At 42.4% G+C, this 24,786-nt stretch overlaps 1 protein-coding gene across 5 annotated transcripts in view; it reads right to left on the reverse strand.

The window, feature by feature from the left end:
• Positions 1–24,786, reverse strand: part of LOC124148049 (PDF receptor-like) — a 257,692-nt gene that overhangs the window by 70,764 nt on the left and 162,142 nt on the right. The window contains exon 1 of one of the 5 annotated variants that reach the window (XM_048386709.1): positions 9,482–9,783. The exons of the other annotated variants lie outside the window; for them this stretch is intronic. The gene's annotated coding sequence lies outside the window, so the exon portion shown is untranslated. Of the gene's footprint in view, positions 1–9,481; positions 9,784–24,786 lie in introns of those variants that run through there. 5 annotated transcript variants of the gene reach the window in all.

Below are 24,786 nucleotides of genomic sequence, written 5' to 3' on the forward strand. Positions count from 1 at the left end.
CAGCACTACACTGTAACACTGCTATCATGATGGCACTTTACCCAACTAGTAGGCTGGATATCGCTTTACCGCTACTAGTAGCCTTGGATAGTAAGACCAATGTTTGGTTCTTAATAGTTATATATCACTACTAGTGGGCAGGGATATAATGTACCACTAGATGAACTTGTAATATGGACTGTGGTGGATCACTGTTTTTTAACCATGATAGTAACTGAGAATATTCGTATGAAGCAAGCTCATTCCCTTAGGAGATTTTACAGAACATTAAATGTCACATAGCGCATTCCTTTGGTCCTCTTCAATGATGTATCTGTAATGTTGCGTAATGGTGCTAATTCATTCATTTAAATTGACGCTAGATCTCGAAATGTAATTGACATTTGTTTTTCATGTCAATACGAAACGGCGAACTTTGCAAGGAGGTGTGATTCTGGACAATTGGGTTCCAAACGTTTAAGCACAATATCGTGATTATTTTTAAGGAACCATACATTATATTGTTGGATATTTAATGACCACGTTACCTATATCTGCGTCATAGCTCAGGCATAGTAACTTGTAGCGATGTCAGTGGACTCTTTGGGAATTCTAGTGTTAACTGGATGGTAAGAAGTGGCCACAATAATTAAATGAAAGGCTTCTGTGTTTCAGCCGGGTTAGGACATGATGAACGTGTTTTGTGCAGGCAAGCAAAAAGTTAATTTGAAACCAATAATTGCATCGTGTTACATTGGCTTTGTTCCATCACAGGAAAATGAGTCTTTTGTCTTTCCTGTCTTAATCATTTACCGCTCGAAGCGGTAATGGTGAAGGAGGGGAAAATGTTTTGAATAGGCGTACTTTTCTTTTGAATGGTTCACTATAGTCCTCGCCACGTAAAGCAGAATCACGAAATACCGCAATGATTAATTAACGAAGCATGTGTGCTGATACAGTAAAAACAAGCCATTCCGCCGATAAGAAATCTCAGTTACAGTAAGTTAAAAATGCAAAGTGCGCTTTGCAAGTAATATCCATTTTGCTTACGATAAACATCGTCATTGAGTTTTGATCACGCGATTACTATCCGGGTAAATGTCGGCAGTCAGGTGACTTTATTGAGGCTATATTTAGCAGTGTCTACAGCACTTACCAGCACTTTACTCCACCCTCCACACTCCACACTCCACCCTCCACCCTCCACCCTCCACCATCCACGCTCCAAACTCCACCCTCCACCATCCACGCTCCACACTCCACACTCCACCCTCCACGCTCCACACTCCACCCTCCACCCTCCAAACTCCACACTCCACCCTCCACTCTCCACCCTCCACACCCCACGCTCCACCCTCCACCCTCCACACTCCACGCTCCACGCTCCACCATCCACACTCCACCCTCCACTCTCCACCCTCCACCCTCCACGCTCCACGCTCCACGCTCCACACTCCACACTCCACACTCCACGCTCCACCATCCACACTCCACCATCCATCCATCACCCTCCACCCTCCACCATCCACGTTCCACACTCCACCCTCCACACTCCACACTCCACACTCCACTCTCCACACTCCACCCTCCATCCTCCACCCTCCACCCTCCACACTCCACACACACACACACCAACCTCCACATTCCACCCTCCTGGCTCCACACTCCACACACCACCCTCAACCCTCCACACCACACTCCACACACCACCCTCCACACTCCACACTCCACACTCCACAGTCTGGGAAACTTCACACTTCACACATCATCCTCTTCACTTTGCAAGCCCTATATCAAGGCCCAGCGATACGACCCTTTCAGTACACCACCACACCCCATCCTCAACGCTCCACGCTCAACCCAGTCCAGGTTCAGAGAAACAGCACACCTAATATCGTCCTTGTCCAACGATACGACCCATTCAAAACTTCACTACCACACTCAACACTCTTCTCCACACTCCACAGCCCAGGCCCAGAGAAACAGCACACCTAATATCGTCCTTGTCCAACGATACGACCCATTCAGAACACCACCACACCCCACCCTCCACTCTCCACACTCCACACTCCACGCTCCACATTCCACGCTCAACCCAGCCCAGGTCCAGAGGAACAGCACACCTAATATCGTCCTTTTCCAACGATACGACCCATTCAGAACACCACCACATCCCACCCTCCACTCTCCACACTCTTCTCCACACTCCACACTCAACAGCCCAGGTCTGGAGAAACAGCCCACCTAATCCGGTTCTTGTCCAACGATACGATCCATTCAGTACACCACCACCACACTCCACACTCCACAGTCCACACTCAACGCTCCACACTCCACAGCCCAGGTCTGGAAAAACAGCACACCTAATCTCGTCCTTCTCCAACGATACGATCCATTCAGTACACCACCACCACACTCCACACTCTTCTACACACTCCACAGCCCAGGTCTGGAGAAACAGCACACCTAATCCGGTTCTTGTCCAACGATACGATCCACTCAGTACACAACCACCACACTCCACACTCCACACTCCACAGTCCACACTCAACGCTCCACACTCAACAGCCCAGGTCTGGAGAAACAGCACACCTAATCTCGTACTTCTCCAGCGATACGATCCATTCAGTACACCAACACCACACTCCACACTCTTCTACACACTCCACAGCCCAGGTCTGGAAAAACAGCACACCTAATCTCGTACTTCTCCAACGATACGATCCATTCAGTACACCACCACCACACTCCACACTCCACATGCTGAACCTCATTCACGCCCAATGAAGCTCCTGTAACCACATTTTCAAAAATATCATGGAGGAAATTAGACGTGACTCGTAATTGGAAAATCGATATCAGGGATTATCGAAAAACCGAAATAGTCACCATTCCACCATGGAAGCCATTCTCACATGTTTTGTGTGAGATGTTCCTGCAAACATGTCGGGCTATGAGATCCCAATCCCGTGGGTCTCAGCGCTAATTACTACATCTATTTCTTATCGACTGAATTTGATTAACGTCCTGTCTTGTCTTACAGGACATAACACGAGGGTGAAATGACAATGTCATCTTTCAACGTAAATGTTTTCAAGGCTAAGAGCGTAGAAACTAAGGATTATAAAACTGTAAGTGAATGATTTCGACGGCAGTCAGTAAGGTGAGGTGAAATGGGATTTAAAGTCGCGTTCAAGAATATTGCATTAATATGGCAACGTGCATGCATATGTGTGCATGTGGCTGCTTGTACTATGTCCGAGCTAATAACAATTCTATAGTGCTAGCCCACTGAGATACCATGCCGCAGTTTAACATGAATACCCCACTCAGACACAGCATGACTCCGAGCCGACCAGTACTTGTTTCAGCCCCTCTATGCCGAGCGCCAGGCAGTGTAACAACAAGTACCATCTTTTAACATCTTTTGGTATGACGCGGCCGGGGATCGAACCCCCGGACTTCCACTGTCCGGGCAAGCGCTCTACCACTAGACCACGGAGGCGGTCTCATCGTAGTCAGCAGTGCTTCGGCAAATTTCACGATGACATGTCAGTATTTCTGGATCCGGTAAACCGGTGATTGATAGCATGAGAAACGGTCAACGCCGTCGGTGTACGATGACACATAATCAGACATCCGATCCTCATTTACCACCGATCTTATTAAAAATCTCATGTTGTTTTCAACGACCATAACAAAAACAGCAGAAAATTCCTTCCTCAAAGCTAGATTGTTTAACCCTGGTATAGGGGTTAAAGCGTTCGCTCGTCACGCCGAAGACCCGGGGTTCGATTCCCGACATGGGTACAATGTGTGAAGCCCATTTCTTGTGTCCCCTGCCGTGATATTGCTGGAATATTGCTAAAAGCGGCGTAAAACCATACTCACTCACTAACCCTGGTATAGTGGTCAGGTCGTCTGTGGTGCCTCATTTTACTTTGCAAAGTAACGTCTCTTTGCAGAGTTACGATCCTACATCGTAGCTCGAATCATATCACTGTGGCCTATAACCATTCAAGTCTGGGCCAGACAAATCTCTTATTGATTCATGTTCAACGTTTGGTTACGACACACAATCAACCCGCCTGGCCACCAGATCGAGGTAGCCGCGTCTTACAAGTAACACTGATTGCCTAGAACCAATTCTTCCACGGGTTCCCCACGTGACTTCTCCATCATAGTGAGTGAGTTGGGTTTAACGCCGCTTTTAACAGTATACCAGTTATATCACGGCGTGTCAGCTTAATGTGGGAGGAAAGCCCGAAGTGATGCAGGTCTCAGACGTTTACCACTTCGGTGAAACCAGCGAGCACGGGTATGGTGCTGACAAACCTAGAAACATAATCGGGGCGAACCGGGATTCAAACCCACAATCATAGGTTTCTGGTGTGGCCAAGGGACGCAACTCTGCACAGCGAATCGCGGTGCCTTAGACGACTGGTCCACCCGTGCCCCCCTTCTCCATCATAACATAGTATGCAAGAAGTGAATGAGTGAGTTGATTTATCTCTGATTTTAAAAGTATCCAAGGCGTGTCAGCTTCATAAAAAAGGACAGTGATGTAGGTGTCAAACGTTTATCACTTCGGTGAAACCCTTGCGGACAGTATGGTGCTGACAAACCTAGAAACATAATCGGGGCGAACCGGGATTCGAACCCACGATCATAGATTTCTGGCACGCTCAAGGGACGTAACTCTGCATGCAAATTGCGGCGCCTTCGATGACTGGGTCACTAGTGCCCACAATATGCTAGGATATGTACGGTTGGTGTACTTGTATCTATTTCTAGATAACGTGTGTGGTTGCAATGCAACCGCATCCGGTTGCGACATCACAGAAGGAAAGCCAATATATGTGTAATGGCGCACACTATTAACAGTCTGCAGAATTTTGACAAATAGCACGAAGCCATCTTTTTGGCGATACGTTATATTGATTATTATATAGCGAAATGTAATCTTTAAAACCTCTAGGAAGGAGCGGAGTTGTATATATGCAACGACTGCGTTATGCATACAACCATAATGACGTCTTCAAGAATTTACGTTTCTGTATTTATCGATTGGTATTCACATGGAGTCGTGTCCAACACAACCCTGCAAAGACAGTTTGACCTTCGTTGCACTCAACAGCGGGAGAAATCAAATCAATGTTTGAAAAGTTATTTGCGGAGTTCATTATTTTGAAATGCATATGCGCTGCTCCGCGATTTAGACTTAGAATTTGTTCCAATTGATTCAGTTTTATCCCATTAATGCCGAGTGTCAGGCGCGGAATAACAAGTACCTTCGTTTACCGTCTCTTGTATGACCGGCCAGGAAACCAACCCGACCTCTCCGGGTAGACGCACTGTACCGTGAAGGCGGTCGAACTTGGAGTAGAAGACGTGATGTTGTATTCTTTAAATTGTTTTCTCATCATTTCCATCCCAATAGTATAAAACCTTTTCCAAGCATTATTCATGTATCAAACGAACCTTTAATACCGAAAATGAATACCAATTAATACCAATATGTTTTACGCTACGCAATTCTAGAAGTTTTCTGTTGTTCCACTTAGCAACATCCCAGCAGTGTCAGGGCGGCCGATCGGTAATCTAGTCTGGCCCAGACAAAACATGTAATAATCGGCTTCGAATAGGAATACCTGTTTGTCCATGTTGGGTCTGATTGCAACTGATTTCCTTGAAATGTTGTCATACAAATAATATTCGATATTCCCGTTTTCAGCCCACACATACGCATACCACACGCTCGTACCACACCCACCCGCACACACACACGCACGATACACCCCTCACCCCCTCCGCCATACTTTCAGTACCCCAATTACAAGTTTGATAGTTTAGACATACGTCGTGTATGTGCAGCCGGCACACTGACAGCTCGGAATGCCAAGCTTGTAAGCTAAATGGTTAAAAAATGTAGGTGTACATGAGAAATGTCATTGTTCTTACTTTCAGTAATGAAAAGTCTCAAGGTCCTAATGGGATCGACCATCGTGGAGGCGTTTCCCAGACGTAAATCTGGTGACATTCTGTGCCATGTGTTTAACGTCTCCGAGACACACAATATGGCTGTAAATATTCCTACCAACTTCATCATGCAGATAAATCTAACTGTTGAGAACTATGTCTCTTGCATTTACTTCATCCCTTCCTGCGGGACACAATTGGCCAGAATCTTGGGCCTGCGTCACTTTACAGCATTCATCAGTCAAGCGCGCCGAAATATAGCTGCACGGCAGTGTTCTCGCTACCCGTAACCCCCACTGATATTGTACTACAGTTGCACCAGCGACGTGGATTCATTTGTTATTGTGCAGGAAAGAGACGAGCGATAGCCCCATTTACGTTATTCTAATGATGTCCCAATAAGAAGCTGATGTGAATTTTGATTGGTTGAAATTCTAACATATAAATAGCAACAACAACAACAACGATGATGATGATGATTATTATAATACTACTACTACTACTACTACTACTACTACTACTACTACTAATAATAATAATAATAATAATAATAATAATAATGACGGAACAGAAATGAATGAAAGTGCCATATCAAATCGGCCCAGATCTAGACTCAGTTTGGAGAGGCTTTCTGAACGACCACTGCATCGAGTTTATGTGCAGTGTGTTGAGAAGATCAGCAATCCTGCAGAGTCTCTCATTTGGATGATGTCGTCTGGCATGATAAGTGAAACAGGAGGCTTTCTGTTTGCTGCTCAGGATCAGTCACTCCCAACTCGCAACCGTCAATGTGTGATTTTGCATCAAAATGTAAATATGACATCTAGATTATGTAATGAATTTAATGAGACTGTCCAGCACATTGTCAGTGGATGCCCAGCTTTGGCACAAACACAGTATCTTAAACGACATGACGGTGTAGCGCGATCATTTTATTACCGTCCTCGCCATGCTGGTGGTTTTGACACTGAGGTCCACCCATGGTGCGACCCGGAATATATAGAGGGCGTCATTGGAAATGATAAATACAAAATTCTTTGGAATAGGCCCAATTACAGCCTTAAACGTATCCAGGCCAACAAACCTGACCTTGTCCTTTTTGATAAATCCAATGAAATCATTTATATCATTGAATGTTCTGTCCCCTTTGACACTAATGTGATTGACAAGATTGAGGAAAAACATGGCAAATATGCAGACCTCGCGTTCGAAATGTCACGCTTGCAACCCACGTATCATGTTGTCCGACTCCCCATTGTTCTTGGTGCCTTAGGTTTGGTACCTCCCAATCTGTTGACAGACATCGGGAGAGTACTCGGGTTTGCTACCAGGAATACAGCCCTTCTGACATTCTGGTAATGCAGAAGGCTGCATTGTTGGGGAGTCTTCACATTCTCCGAAAAGTTCTGGGTGTGTTTGACAAGGCAGCGCTTCCTGGGAGAAGTCCCATTCGCTGTCTGGAGTGCGTGTATAGGGCGCAAGGGCCCTGAATTGATGATGAGCCTAACCAGCCTGACTGTGCCAGGATCACCCAAACCCTCCTTGCTGCAATTTTTATTTTAATCTGTAAATAATAATAATAACGAAGACGACGACGAGACGACGACGACGATGATGATGATGATGATATTATATTATGATATATAGCGCCAGACACCCCATACAAAGTATGATCAAAGTTGTTGGTGAAGCTAAAGATGTCTGCTGGTATGGTTTTGAGTGAATGGGAAGTATGACGTCATTGCGTTGCATTGCATTGCATTGCACTATGACGTCATGAAAAGAATGTCATGTCATGTCATGTACACGTTACAAATTGAACAAAATAGATAAAATTAAATACATAAAATGATCAAAATAGATTTTTTGTAAACGTATATGTTTTTATTTTCCAGTTACATTCTCTCAAATTTATTATTATGCAGAACTGCACAGTAACATGTTTATTTTGTGCGACAGTTTACATGTGCGCTTTACGCTATACAAGGCACACTAACCTCATACATTCATATTTCGACAGTTGGAATAAATTACAAATTATTTAGCAATACAAATCTTAGAAGGAAATACTCCTAATTAATCGTAATCATCAACAATAAGGACATCCATGTTAACAATAATATTCAAAATGTACTTATATCCGATTCTCTTTGTACTCTAATAGAGAAAATATCTACATGTTTTTTCTCTGAACGAAGCAGATATGTCCCAAGTACGGCGTCCATGACGTTGTCATGTAGCCGTGGACAACGCCATCGCCGTCTCCCACTACTTATGCTGTCGTCTTCAGTGGCGCACTGTGATGTTTTTTATTTAACAAATCCTCAAGTGACAAGTACAACGCAACACTATACCGGAAGCACGATAAACACTTTGAATTGTACACCACAGATGAATTCAATATATTCTACCATTTGTTTGAGAACCCCGCCGCTGGTAAACAATACCAAGACAAAAGTCAATATTTTGTGTTTACACATATGAAAGATCCCTTCTCAATCCTCAGATAGAAAACATGATTCCTAAAACACTCTACATACTTATAGTGTAATGGTTGATAATATTGCCCTTTTATAGATCTGGTACTTCGTTGTACAACATACAATGTATAAGGATTATGTCTTTGTAAATTTGGTCTTCATTTTCATGTCATACTCTCTCAAGGTTTATACTTGCCAACATCATAGACGGGTTAGAAAACAGAAATAATACATTGTTTGTCCGTTATATTCTCACTGTAAGGAATTCAAAACAAATATGTAGTTATAATATTAATATCCTATTAAATTCCAAGTGGAAAACACATCATACACCCAGCAATCATTTGTTACCTCAAATCATTCTGTATGAAATGAAAATAACAGAGCGCTTTATATAAATGCAATAAAACATATATCATTTGTGATTCGATTTTTTTCAGTGGATGTCTTCGTATATATACCTGTTATTTACAAATTACGTAACGCTGAGATAAGTACATGAAGTATATTTAATTTGGTATTATTTCAACACGATATACCGCCAAATTAAATGGAACTATCTCATAACACTATATTTGACTAGTGCCTCCAACAAATATAAAAAACTGTCAATTTCTTTGAGAGGCATTTAGAAGTATGATAACTAAGTAAGGATAAGATCTATGGATGAACAACTTCTTTATTACAATTAGGAGCGACGTGTCAGTGTAGGTTGTAACAACGTTATCAGACATGTGATGTTGTCCTTACTTAAAACTATCAATATTTACTTTTCATTAATATACCGAAAGAATTTCATCTTTTATACGTCAACGGTTTACATTTTTTTTTGTCCATTCCAGACAGTCCGACACATATTTCTGATTGTATAATGGTAGCCTTGTATTCTTTTGCCTTAAACACATTTGTTTTTTCTACCACACATACACTGACATTATTTGCATCGTGCGTTCATTACAAGGCATCAATAAACAACCTGCATGCTAAATACATACTGAGTTACCATGTCAAATATACAAGAAATCCATATCACAGAAGCTTACCTTTGTCTTGGCCACCTCTCAACGTGAGGAATACCTTACAAAGAAACTGTTCTCCAAGAACTCGACACCATCGGTTCCATCGAAACTTAAACCACAGCAGTCGTCAGATGATAAAACCCGTTCGACAATCACCATCAAAATACAGACAGCTGTGCTAGAATTGAGCACATCCTTCCTCACTAAGCACGTGTGGACGTTGTGCTTCCTCTATAACATGTCTCCCTCGAATGTGGTATTGCGACAGCACATCTCTTCTGTATCGGAAATAAGTAGCGCTAACTGGGCTCTTTTGGCGTTAGAGATTGATTATAGCAAGCGTCGGAGTACATGGTCGTCGCCTGTAGTATTGTTGGAGTAAGGTTAAGCATTTGAAAGGTCTCGGGAAGGATGTGCTACTAGACAGCGTGGTGGTGTTGTGATTTTACAGGAAAGATGACATGTGCGTAAACAAATTCTTACTATTGTTGTTGTTGCTGCTGCTATTGCTGTTGTTGTAATTGTTGTTGTTATTATTGTTGTTGTTGTTGTTATTATTATTATTCTGGCACATACTGACATCGGACTGGTTTATGGATGAGAGGTAAATGAACGATTAGAAAGGAAGAGGGGGGACAAACTAATTAACTAGCTATCGGGAGGACGTGAAAGTGAGTGAGTGAGTGAGTGTAGCTATCGGGAGAACAGTGAAGGTGAGTGAGTGAGAGAGTGTAGCTATCGGGAGAACAGTGAGTGAGTGAGTGTAGCTATCGGGAGAACAGTGAAGGTGAGTGAGTGAGTGTAGCTATCCGGAGAACAGTGAGTGAGTGAGTGAGTGTAGCTATCGGGAGAACAGTGAAGGTGAGTGAGTGAGTGAGTGTAGCTATCGGGAGAACAGTGAGTGTAGTTATCGTGAGAATGCAAAGGTGAGTGAGTGTAGCTAACGGGAGAACAGTGAGTGAGCGAGTGAGTTATTGAGTGAGTGAGTGTAGCTATCTGGAGAACAGTGAGTGAGCGAGTAAGTTATTGAGTGAGTGAGTGTAGCTATCGGGAGAACAGTGAGTGAGTGAGTGAGTGTAGCTATCGGGAGAACAGTGAAGGTGAGTGAGTGTAGCTATCGGGAGAACAGTGAAGGTGAGTGAGTGAGTGAGTGTAGCTATCGGGAGAACAGTAAAGGTGAGTGAGTGAGTGAGTGTAGCTGTCGGGAGAACAGTGAGTGTAGTTATCGTGAGAACGCAAAGGTGAGTGAGTGTAGCTTTCCGGAGAATAGTGAGCGAGTGAGTTAGTGTAGCTATCGGGAGAACAGTGAAGATGAGCGAGTGATTGAGTGTAGCTATCGGAGGAACGGTGATGACAGTAAGTGAGTTCAGCTATCGGGAGAACAGTGAGTGAGTGAGTGAGTGTAGCTATCGGGAGAACAGTGAGTGAGTGTAGCTATCGGGAGAACAGTGAAGGTAAGTGAGTGAGTGAGTGAGAGTAGCTATCGTGAGAACGTAAAGGTGAGTGAGTGTAGCTATGGGGAGAACTTTACGTTGAGTGAGTGAGGCATAGTTCTTAGGCAAAATGAAACACGCTTAAAGCGCTCTTAAAAAGTGGCGTCACGAGTATCGTCACATCCTGAGTTGGATTCCCCACGCAGACCATGACGTGTACCTGCCACTATCTCACTCACTCACTTACTCACTCACTCACTCACTCACTCACTCGGAGAGACCCGTAAGCGTGTGTAATGTGCTGAACTGCATCGACAATAAAATTGCACGGTGACACAAGAATACATTTGAGAAGAAAGGATTTCTCCTCAACTCACACAACAATATATTTCTAAAATAATTCATTGTGAAGATTTTCTATATTGCTCATGTATATGTGCAGGTGTGGCTTTAAGCACTGCCCATTCCCAGAATCACAGACAGCATCGTGTCAGCAAGTGTTACGTAATAGAAAGTCTTGCCGATCCGCTTCCATTAGCTGAAAAGATCTGTCGAGTCAATACATATTTCGTGCAAAAGAGAATATGTGTTTGTATAACAAGTGACCGTTGACATCTGCCAATCAGTTACTGACAGGATCTTACGAGTGGGCATATAATTGTGTGGGTTTTTTTTTGCTGTAGAATCAAGCATACATGTTAAACAGATTGCGTAACCGCAAACACTAGCCACACCCTGTAAGGGTGTAACAATTCATGGGATGGGTTGGGTAGGCGCATTGTAGTGTGGGGTGGGGTGTGTCGGGGTGAGATGGGGTTGGGTGAAGAATTGGGGGCGGATCAGAATGTTCTAGGAACTGAGGAACTGAAGTATATTCCCCAAAACAAATACAAATAACGAACTGTATTCCTTGGTCATTTCAATGTAGTCTGTAAGAAAAAGACACATAATCTTTTTCCTGCAGTGCGAGGCATATGTATTTTTTTTCTCACTAAAACAGGAGCCTAATTAATGTTGGAGGAAAGGCTGAAGTGCACCCGTGTTATTCTGGGACAAGCCGAAAAATTATTGCTGAGTTGACACTGGTCGTAGCCGCTTGATACTTCGACAAAACTCGCTATTTCAGGTATGGTGCTTATCTCGGGTATGTGCTTAAATCGGGTATGGTACTTATCTCGGGTATGTGCTTATCTCGGGTATGTGCTTATCTCGGGGTATGGTGCTTATCTCGGGTATGTGCTTATCTCGAGTATGGTGCTTATCTCGGGCATGGTGCTTATCTCGGGTATGGTGCTTATCTCGGGTATGTGCTTTTCTCGGGTATGTGCTTATCTCGGGCATGGTGCTTATCTCGGGTATGGTGATTATCTGGGCTATGCTGCTTATCTCGGGTATGGTGCTATCTCTGGTATAGTTCTTATCTCGGTATGGTGCTTATGTCGGGTATGTGCTTATCTCGGGTATGGTGCTTATCTTGGGTATGCTGCTTATCTCGGGTATGGTGCTTATCTCAGGTATGGTGCTTATCTCGGGTATGTGCTTATCTCGGGTATGTGCTTATCTTGAGTATTGTGCTTATCTCGGGTATGTGCTTATCCCGGGTATGTGCTTATCTTGGGTATGTGCTTATCTCGGGTATGGTGCTTATCTCGGTTATGTGCTTATCTTGGGTATTGTGCTTATCTCGGGTATGGTGCTTTCAGACTAATGAATACCAAAAACTACGGTCATCACATTCTGGTGCCAATAGTTTCACTGCGACTCTGCAAAGATAATTGTTGCATCTAAGGTCTGACTATTCGATCACGCCTGCCTTTTGTCAAGTGACACGAAACAGTGCAAATATAACGCAAGTGACAATGTTCAGAAACCTTCTCTCAATGGATCTGTTTTAGTTTCTAAGCGATCAACGGAAACGTAATACCCGGTTCCTATGTCGAGGTAGCCCAGTAATTAAAGCGTTAGCACTTCACGTCGAAATCTGGGTTCAATTCCCCACACGGGTACATGTGGTGTCCTCCGCCGTGATATTGCTAAACGCGGCGTACAACCATAGGGACTCGTTCCTATACATCTGCCATGTTTAGGCAGTGCCTTCGTGATCAGTTCACACAGACAAAAAGTTCATAGATTACGACGCCTCCGCATGTTTCGTAGCTATAAGGTCATATCTAGATACCAGATTCATTATATGCGATCTTGCAATAAATCTCTACATGTATACATTGATGCCTGGGGCAGGTCGATAGAAACAGTCATATGAACATTCCAAAGACATCACATTGCATGACTGTATGTCTCTGAACGACCCTACAGTAAGAGAAACCGAACAGCCGCCAAACTCTGATACCAAGGATGAGTGAGTGAGTTTGGTTAAACGCCGCTTTGAACATTATTTGAGCCATAACATGGCGTGTTAGTTTAATGTGGGAGGAAAGCCCGAAGCGATTGGGGTCGCAGCAGTTTACCTATATGGTGAAACACACGAGCATGGGTATGGTGCTGACAAACCTAGAAACATAATCGGGGCAAACCGGGATTCTAACCCAAAATCATAGGTTCCTGGCTTGACAAAGTAGACACAATTTATTTATACTGCAAAGGCGACGTTTCCGTACAGAACCTTATACCGGTGTCAAGCAAGACTGATTGGGGAACATTGTACAGAATAAATAGAGTAGGTGGGGGGTTAACAGTAGAGGATTAACAGTAACAACAATTGCATACATGAGATGGATAACATGAGTAAGTAAGCACAGCATTTTAGTTACGTCACGGGTGTCAGTTTGACATGGAGATATAAATTGTCAATGCAAGAGAGTTACCATCCTGGATTATCTGCCGAAACAGATTCTATTTGGAGTAACGGACACCATATAGCTGTGGAAATTATATGACTGGACCACCGAAAACAGTGATGACACCAGGTGTTCGCTAAATGAGTAAGCATGTCCTGTCCTACCGGTAGCACCCGCCATTCATACAATTTGCATTAATAGGTAAAGTATTTATTACCTGACGCAGCACAGCAGTCATGCGACGTCAGACTGTTAGGAAACCAGACAATCAAGTGATCGATGAACCAGAAAGTCCAGTGACACGATAGTACCATTACGATTTTGTTGAAGCTAATAAAAACGGCATGTTTGCTGTTTTGCTGTCTGCTGTATAGGTAACCTATACCTAACAAGTATGCTACAAGACGTGCTACTCCATGTATAACTCTGTAATGTCATATACTGAATTGAATAAAAAAATAATTTAAAAAACAAAAAAACGGTATGTTACTTTTGAATTACGTCTGCTGTGTACAAGTGCATAGATTTTGCTGCTTATAACTAAAGAAAAACGTTCAGAAATATAATCGTTTCGCAAACACAGTGGAAAGCCCAAAGTAATGTAGGTGTTAGGCGTTTATCACATTGGTGAAATCCAGGAGCACGGATATGGTGATGACAAAACAAGAAACATAGTGAAGGCTAATCATGGATTCGAACGCACCATCACTGAAATCGTGCCAACCAAAGGGACGTTATATGCGACTGAGACGACTGAGCCAGCCGTGCCCCCTATGGTCGGGGAGGAAAGTACCACACTGGACAAGAATGATTTCATATGGTGCTGACAAACACAGTGAAATGTGAGCAGTGGTGAGTGAGTGAGTTTGGTTTAACGCCGCTTTTAACAGTATTCCAGTTATATCGCGGCGTGTCAGCTTAATGTGGGAGGAAAGCCCGAAGTGATGCAGGTCTCAGACGTTTACCACTTCGGTGAAACCCACGAGCACGGGTATGGTGCTGACAAACCTAAAAACATAATCGGGGCAAACCTGGATTCCAACCCACAATCATAGGTTTCTGGCGTGCCCAAGGGACGCAACTCTGCACAGCGAATCGCGGTGCCTTAGACGACTGGGCCACCCGTGCCCCCTATGGTCGGGGAGGAAAGTACCACACTGGACAAGATTTCATATGGTGCTGACAAACACAGTGAAATGTGAGCAGTAGCTGAGGTGTGGTTAACATCTCTATAACGAAGGACCACGCTTTCTTATGTATTAATTCAATTTCAATCACAGCAACCTCGTTTATCCCGACCCCGTCAGTCCAGAAACCCGCCCTCCGGGTGACTACCATTGGACAGCCCCCTTGAAGATCCGGGTTAGGATTGGTCATTCAGCAATCCATGCTTCTCGTAAAGGGGACAACGGGATCCAGAGGCCAGCGGCAGGTTCACATGTCAGCTTATGCCAATTGCTGAGATCGATGCACATGATCGATCACTGAACTGTCTTGTCTACACTTGATGATTTACAGACCGCCGTCATATAGTTGAAATATTGCTGATCTCAGTGTTGACAAACCAACCAATCAAACAAACAAAGAAACAAATACAGTAGGAAGGTCTACATATCATTGATGAGAAATTACTGAATAACGACGAATGGGTCTGGGAAATGGTTGCATCTGACGATTGCACTAGAAGCAGCACTGTCCGCGAGGGTTCGATTATTGGATGCGGTATATATATTATTCGGCTACAAAGAGACACGAAGGGCAGTATGTACCATCACGTGTCTCGAATCTAGTATGCTAAATTGAAAGCGATAAGGATGCACCGAGTATCTCATCCGACAAAATCCAATTTGATTGCATGAAATATTCATACAAGTAATGTAATGGGACACCAACGAGAAGACCTCCTAGAACCCGGATGTAGACAGAGATTAAGCTGTTATTTATAACGATGTGTCTGACCTAAGTTAACATGTGAGTGAGTGAGTGAGTGAGTGAGTGAGTGAGTGAGTGAGTGAGTGAGTGAGTGAGTGAGTGAGTGAGTGAGTGAGTGAGTGAGTGAGTGAGTGAGTGAATGAGTGAGTTAACGAGAAGATCTCCTGGAACCCTAGAGTTTATCGCCCCCTTTAGGTTCTATCAGTGTATAACATGTCACCTCAGTATTGAAGGAACCCCGAAGTGATACAAATCTTAAACGTTTATCACATTGTTAAACCCATGGGTACGGTGCCGACAAACTGGGTCATAATTAACCGAATCTGGGATTCAAACCCCCAATCAGGGGCTACGAATTGCAGCACCTTAGATGCCTGGCCACCCGCGCACGCTTAAACCATTGTCATTAAGATAAAAGATTAATAAACACCGCCCAACGTTGACTGAACAGCTAAGAGTGTGTTATCAGTAGCTGAAACGTGCTTAATTATTTAACTTTGTCATTACTTTATCAATTAGTTATATATACGAAAATAATAAAAAGCCCTGATTCCACATGACTTAACTTATCTCCCCTGATGCTGTCTTATTTCAGCGTGCAGATGTATGAGTGGTCAGCCGAAAGATGACATTTTCTGAACAAAATCTAATTTATTGTCCACTTAGAGACTCCAATTGTTCCGCTGATTTGGAGAAGGTCTGCTAAAGGGCAGCTTTATCTTATTTATGATGGAGTGTGGGAAGATGGCGATCCATAGATTAACGAAGCCTTTGATACTTCTACTGATGTGTCCATTACCGATGACCGGTTGTGCTTTAATACTTAACTCACATGCAAAGGTGATATTTATCTTTGAACTTCAAACAGGTCCGCTGTCGTGATAACTGATTACCATTACAATGCTGTCTGTGCGAGGTGGATAGTGTCTTTGTCGTTAATGAGATGCATGTTGTTGTCGTACCTCGTTACCTCGAACTTGAGGGGTGGAATAATAAACTTTGTGATAGTGGTATTTTAAGGGTAACGCTATTTTTTAGGGCATTATCATTTGCAGAAGCTTGAGGTCTTCCATTAACTGCCCGACGAAGGAGGGCAGTTGAAAAGACCGAGGGCTTCTGCAAATGATAATGCCCTGAAAAATAGCGTAACCGTTATTATAGCTAAAATGGGTCGAATTTTTTATCAAATAAAAAGAAACAACAATATCGGTTTTCAAACATTTACTGCAATCATCACGAATGTCACTGACCCACTTTTTTACAAATATGGAATCGTCATAGAACAAACCAGATGACGTCACTATATAACGTGACGTCACCTATCCCTATCCTATGACGCCACCTAACAACGGGCGTAATAATGGCAATATCAGGGCATTATCAAGTTACAGTGGCCCGCTCATTTCTGATAATATGCGGGCGGTTTATTGATAATTCTATCCATTTTAGCTATAAATTCTAATAATTAAACAACCATTGCGTTAACTTAACATGACCATGCATTCTTAAGTCATTTCTCTTTTTATTATGGCCTCTCACACTTGAACTCTTTTTTTCAATATAACTTTGAAGACCATGATAATGTATGGTCTAAGCAGAATGTACGTATATCGGCACTCCGGGTAACCCGATATATTTTCATTGGTTGACGGCACTTCGAGTTAACGATTCTTCGCTCAATAAAAACATCGATTCACGAGTTTGACATTTTCCTTCAATTTCAGATGAATTACTTTATGATATGTTTTAAATGAAGGATGGAATGGATGAAGGAATGAAGGAATGAAGGAATGAATGAGATGATGTGAGGGATGGATTGAAGGAAGGAAGGAAAGGGAGATGATTGATGGTTGGAATGAATTAAGAGTATGAAGGACGGATTGAAGTAGGGTGGTAGGAACGACGGGTGGTTATGATGGATGGATGGATTGCAGGTGGAGTATGGGTGGAAGAAAGGAATGGGTTGATGATAGATTAAAGGAAGCGTGGAGGGAAGGGAGGGGAGGTATAATGATAATCGGAAGGACGGATACACTATGAAGAGAGACCCCAACATTCACCACAACAACGTATTCAAACCTCCAGCACTGATCAGGAAACCTTGCAACAATGCCAAACAAATGACTCTGTAACTGTTTTGCTGCCCGAAATACAAGAAAGTAGTTACTCAAATCAAAACAGATATTTACGAATGAAAGCTCAACATTTTAGGCCAATTTCCTGTTTCATGTTTAACAAACACCACAAAACTAAACCTTGATTCCAAATAACACAAATTCTATGGTTTCCAGAAACCCAATAAACTGAAAACATCGTTCAATTATCTAGGTCCAATATCCTGTGGAACGACTTTGTTGCTCCAGAGCGGTAGTTCCTGAATTTGTTTGCATTGATTACTTGTGCCCACTAACACAGCAAACAACAATAGGTTTATGGCATGGGTCGACATTCGATCTGGCTCCACCTGGAAAGGAAAATGTAATAAATTGCTGACTTAATCTTCTGTATCACTTATGCTTCATGTGACTGGGTATGGGTTTGGGTTGTGTCCCGAGAATATTATAAGTACGACTAGTGCATGCGTGATTCTTTACGCGGTCATACGATAAGCACGCGAGATGTATCGAGTTAACAGTAGTCCCAGGCACGATTTGACCTTTGTGCTAGGAACGTTTTGCGTTTGTGAGGATTCAGATGAACCTCGTTAATCCATACGGTTCCATTACCGGGAAATTCGTCCTGAACACATTTCCGGATTGATGAAGGTCAGCCCAGTTTAGGCCTTGTATAGAAAAAAACACTAAAATTGTCCCTGAAATCAATGGCAACGAGTGAGTTTTGTTTCACGCCGCTTTAAACGATTTCAGAGTATACACTTGTCAGCTTAATGCGTGAGGTACGCCCGAAGTGATGCAGGTCTTAGACCTTTACATTTATAACGCGAAACTGGGATTCGAAACCATGCTCCTAGGATTCGGTCACGTCTAAGGGACGCAACTCTGCACAGTGGAAAAGACGACCAGTGGCTTCAGTAATGGTATCATTCTAAAACATACTTGTTGTTTCAGAATACAGCAATTGTGCACTGGATAATGGTTAAATTATTCTGCAGAAGGGCTTCCCAAGGAATATTTCATGACGTCAGATTTTAAGCCGACTGCACACATCGTGTTTTAAGGTTTCATATAACCCGTTACACCACCCCCCAATAACCTTTATACAAAGCAAGTCAGTGTTCGATGAACAGGCAAATTGTGACACAAAAAAATATAATTCAAATTGAGACAGGAAATGGAGAGATTAAACTTTTAAACCTGGCTTCATGTTCTTGAAATTGGATCGGAAACATTTTTCAGGACAGTGTTTTATTAAGCTGCAGGCTTTCGTGTTTGTGCGCTGTCGTGATAGATTGTCCTCTAAGACCAAGCGGGACCAAGCGTGACCCAGTGGCCTGAGGCGACACAATTCGTTCAGAGTTCAGAGGTGCGTCTCATAGGCGAAGCAGAAAACCTATATTTGCATTATCGTGGGTTCGAATCCCAGTTCCCCGTGATAATGTCTCTTTGTGTGTTTGCTCCATACCCGCGTTCTTGGGTTTTAGAAAGTGGTAAGCGTCCAAGATCGGCATCAATTCCGGATGTCCTTCCACAGCAGTCTGACACGCCGTGATATAACAGAAATACAGTGTAAAGTTTAAAAATCTTTACACGCAGCTCACTCACTCACTCACCTACGTCCAAATGAGGAGGGTCTTTACACACGGGATACAAATGTTTGGGTGTTTAAAAGTGATACACAGCAGAACAAATTGTTGTGGCTGTTCGGAGCAAAGTCAATCCCTCAAATAACTTTAATTGGACGCTGGTAGAATGGTTACGTGTTTTCAAAAATATAACCCAGTAAGGCATTCATATTATGGGTAGAGAAGAAAGAAAAGATAACAATGAATTGCATTTGTGTATCAAATATACAATAATCTGACACCTTACTATCTTTAAGATAATATGCTGCCATATGCAATTAGAGCCAATATTAGATAATTTACGATATTCTAAAAATCGTATGTCAACACCCACTCGTATAATTGATGTGTTCAATCGACAACAGCAATGAGAAATAAGTAACCAATTTCACATTGAAACTTAAATTCAGAGTCAATATGCAATATAAATTTAAAATTGATACAGTACATCCCATTCGTTATGCTCATATGGAAAATAATATTAATAATAGAGCATAACATGGTATATGGTTAGTTTATTGAATTATGACCTATTCAAAACCCCAAGCAATGATTGACAATGTAAATGTGGGGGATCATGTGAAAAGATATTTCATACTGTAATGACATTTTTATTATTGTATTAATAAAAAATTAACCTTTTTCAAGAATTAAAACACATGAAATGCCAGTGAATGTATATGTGTTATTTCATGGCAATATACAGATAAAGCCAACTTCTATTCAAAGATGAACATATATATATCGTGTACTAAAAGATCTGATTAAGTTACTGTTGTAAATATTTCTTATATAACTTCCCTCAGTTTTTGTTTCTAGGGCGTGAAAAGTCAAAAGTGCCATTCTAGACCTTTGGAAAAAAGTTAAACAGGCCCAAAGTGCAAGAGAATATCCCTAAGATTCCTTAATCCGGACTAATTCGTGAGACTATTTCGCTGGGAAGGTCCATCCCGACCTGAGATACGGTGTCTCACTGTAATACAAAACCAGGCAATCAATACTACTGTACTGACGGGCCGGCTATTTTTACCTTCAGGGCGGTTGTTTAATTGAAACGTTACGATTTTCTGCTTCAACTACTCCTCGCAATATTTGCCGTTATTGACTGATTAGAAAAAAAATATCCCGTAAGTGAGTGAGTTTGATTAACGCCGCTGTGAGCAGTAGCAATGATATTCCAGTTATATAACGGCTTAATTTGCTGTGGGATGAAAGTCCTCAATGATTCAAATTTGAGTTGTTTACCACTGAATCATGATCAGGGCGAACATAGATTCGAACCCGCGACCATACGCTTCTGGAGTGAGTAAGTGAGTGAGTGAGTATGGTTTCACGCCGCTTTTAGCAATATTCCAGCAATATCACAGCGGGGGACACCAGGAATGGGCTTCACACGTTGTACCCATGTTGGGAATCGAACCCGGTCTTCGGCGTGACGAGCGAACGCTTTAACCACTAGGCTACCCAACTGCTCCTTCGCTTCTGGAATGTGCACAGCGAATTGTGACTGGACCATCCACACCCCATAGTGTTAAAGAGTTTTAGATAAGGATATGGTTCTACTGACTTTCAGACTGGGACAAATAAAACAATGTGATCAAAACGACTACTAGTAATATGACGATATGATTGATCCATTTACATCGAGTAAGTACTTACGATTGACAATGAAGGTTATGTAAGTTGAGGTGAGGTTAAATGGGGTTTAACGTCGCGTCCAAGATTATTGCAATTGTATTGCGACGTGCATGTACGTGTGTGTGTTTGTGTGGCTGCTTGTTCTAGTCCGGACTGATGCCGTTTTATAGTGCTAGCTCACTGAGATGCAATGCCGCAGTTAAACATGAATACCCCACTCAGACACAGTATACTGACTCCGAGCCGACCAGTCCTTGTTTTAGCCCCTTAATGCCGAGCGCCAGACAGGATAACAACAAGTACCATCTTTTAACGTCTTTTGGTAGGACGCGGCCGGGGGTCTAACCCCGGACCTTCCGCTCTTTGGGCGGACGCTCTTCCACGAGAACACGGAGGCGGTCCGTTAGGTTAGGTAAGGTGTGATAGGGTTTAATCGCGTTCAAGATTATTGCACCTATATAGTTACGTACATTTCAGGTGAAGAATTGATTTGCCATTGCATGTGTTTATGACGGTAATCACATGTGGGGCAGGATATGTGGGCGAACGCTATTATATATACATATGCCTATGATGAGGCCGCCGTGATATTGCTGGAATATTGCTAAAAGCGACGTAAAACCATACTCACTCACTTATGATGAGGAATCAGAATCCTAAGATGAACTCTGCTCTCAGAAGAGATTTTTTGGGTTGTGCAAAGGGTTTTGTCATGCTCATAACACATTTATTGAGTTATCCCTGTCATGATCTGAATACCGTCTTTTTCAGTCTCAGCATGTTCCAGTGTAAGCCGCCAGTATTCCCAATCCTCGTGTATCGTGAAACACGTAATTATGTTCCGCTTTCGTGATCTAACGTTATAGTCAGCACTATACCCGTGCTCCTGGGTTTCACCAAAGTGGTAAACGTCTGAGACCTGCATCACTTCGGGCTTTCCTCCCACATCAAGCTGACACGCCGCGATATAACTGGGGTACTGTTAAAAGCGACGTTAAACTCACTCACGCACTCACTCTAACGTTATAATGTTTCCTTCATGAATATAATAATACACAACAAATGATACCTAAACATGTTATGAGTTGTGTCTATTGCCTTTATTGTCTTAAAATACTTCATTTGTTTTTAAATGTACATGTCCAGTACACATTTCCACACACGGCCAACTGCCGGTACAGGTAATGTATTGGGTAGTGGAGCTTTAAGACACCTTACGACCTAAAGGTAGTAAAATGAATGATGTTAGAAAAAAAAATACGATATACATCAGTCCGTTAAGGAATTACTTATCCAATGGACTTTTCGCACAAGACAGAGCTGGACAGCAGTTGTGATGGTAGCTGTCACAGGCAGATTGACAGGTGTTGTGTACAGGTTTTATAACCTCCATAGAGTTTATTCATTATGTCTATATGCGATCTCTAAGAATCTGCAATAATACGAAACATATACCAATGTGGCTTACTATCTAGTTTTAAATTTGAGAAAGTACATAAATTATACCAACGTATAATGGGAAAAAATCAACATTTCCCCTGTTGAAACATGTCTTCGATAACATGCCATGTCTTCCAGGAAACAGAAAGAGCACTTATCGGATTTGGTTCAGAAATAATCCAGGCGAAGCATATCAACATTACGTATTTAGTATATCCAGGCTATAATAGGATCAATATGTTTTTGTTCCAGTATAAATCTTCCTGACATTGATCGGCTGGGCGTGAGACGGTTATATTGTTTATTATTGTTTGAGAGCTCGTCACCCCCAAGGCAGAATAACATGTTTCGAGGATACATAAAATAACAACTTATACATGTATTGATATTTGTTGACGATGTTTTTTTGTCAACTTGTTTTCCTTTTTCACAAATATTTCCATGGTACTCAAATATTATCCAACCGCAAGAGATGTAGAGATATAAAACTCATTAATCCATTTCACGACGACATTAAAATTATTGCATAATGTTATTACAGCTAAAATAATTCCTAAGTATTCGATACATTATTGATATTGAAAAGGATTCCCTAGATTGACTTCTACCATATATACCCCTTTATACCGCCGGGGGATACAACTGAGAGGGGGGGGAGGGGGTTGCCTAGTTAACGTGTGTTTCTAAACACAAGGAAGCAAACTAAGTACCATATCTACACTGAAGAGACCGCCTCCGTGGTCTAGTGGTAGAGCGTCCGCCCAGAGAGCGGATGGTCCGGGGTTCGATCCCCGGCCGCGAAATACCAAAAGACGTTAAAAGATGGTACTTGTTGTTACCCTGTCTGGCGCTCGGCATTAAGGGGCTAAAACAAGGACTGGTCGGCTCGGAGTCAGTATACTGTGTCTGAGTTGGGTATTCATGTCAAAATGCGGCATGGTATCTCAGTGACCTAGCATTATAAATCGGCATCAGTCCGGACTAGTTCAACACACACACACACACACACACACACACACACACACACACACACACACACACACACACCACGCACACACACGTGCATGCACGTCTCTATATAAGTGCAATAATCGTGGACGCGACGTTAAACCCCATTTCACCTCACCACCACCACTACACTGAAGAAGTAAATATCAAACTAAAGCGCTGAACAAAAGCTGCAACCTGTATCATTAAAGATTTACAACAAGCTATGTACATTTATTGATGAGGCAGACATGACCATAAATACATGAGAAATATCTGAATGTAGATATAAATTCCCCTAATGTTTGCAAATCATAATAACAAAAACATTTTCAATACAAGAATATGTTCGCAAACATATAAGAGATAACATACATCCAGTCAATACAAGGCTTGACAGTGTCATTAGATCTCCAGAGAATGAACTAGTCGGGCCATATATTCTCTAAAGCAAAATGATCTCGCAGTGTACAATGACGCCCGCTGGACTTCACCTAGAGGTGCCGGAAATAAAGCCAGGAAACAGAGCGGCAATGGACCGTGACATAAACACAATTATTCCACAGTGACATACATATAACTGAAGCGTACGAGATGCCCATCAAGTGACATGTAGAGACTCATCTTAACTGTGATTATAACACTTACCGCTACAATTGGATAATAAGACTATGGTGATTTTGAAGTGATAATGTAAAAACAGGTTATACAGTGCGATATGATAGTAATCATAGCACGCATCGTTATAATTATTGTTGTTATATTCCTGCTCGCCAAGTCGTCTGAGGCGCCACAATTGGCTGTGCAGTGTTGCGTCCCTTGGGCGCGCAAGAAACCTATGATTGTGGGTTCTAAAACCGATTTGCCCAGATTATGTTTCTAGGTCTCTCGACACCAAAACGATAAACGTCTGAGAACTTCATCAACTCAGGTTTTCCTCCCGCATTAGGCTGGAATATTGTCCCTGCTTCATCTTCATCGCCGAGCGCCCCTTTTAGCAATATTTCAGAAACATTACGGCGGGGGACACTAAACAAATGGGGTTCACATGGGCTTCGACGTGACGAGCGAACGTCTTAACCACGAGGCTATCCCACCGCCCCACGAAGCGATGCGTGTCAGAAGTATTCCTTAACATGAGGTACTGAAAACAACTCAACAACCCCCACAATATACACATTATCACTATACCGTACCGACACCAACAAAACTGATAAAACTGATTGAGCTACACAATGTTATTTTGATATTAACAGACGGATGCTTTTTCATAATCAAAAATACGTTAAAAAAAAAATGTGAAAATGGTTTAAAGTTTTCCAGAGCGAATGAGTGGAAGCAAAAAAGACATTTTGATTT

The sequence above is a fragment of the Haliotis rufescens genome, unplaced genomic scaffold, assembly GCF_023055435.1.
Source record: "Haliotis rufescens isolate VD_foot unplaced genomic scaffold, xgHalRufe1.0.p SCAF_10, whole genome shotgun sequence".
Classification (NCBI taxonomy): domain Eukaryota; kingdom Metazoa; phylum Mollusca; class Gastropoda; order Lepetellida; family Haliotidae; genus Haliotis; species Haliotis rufescens.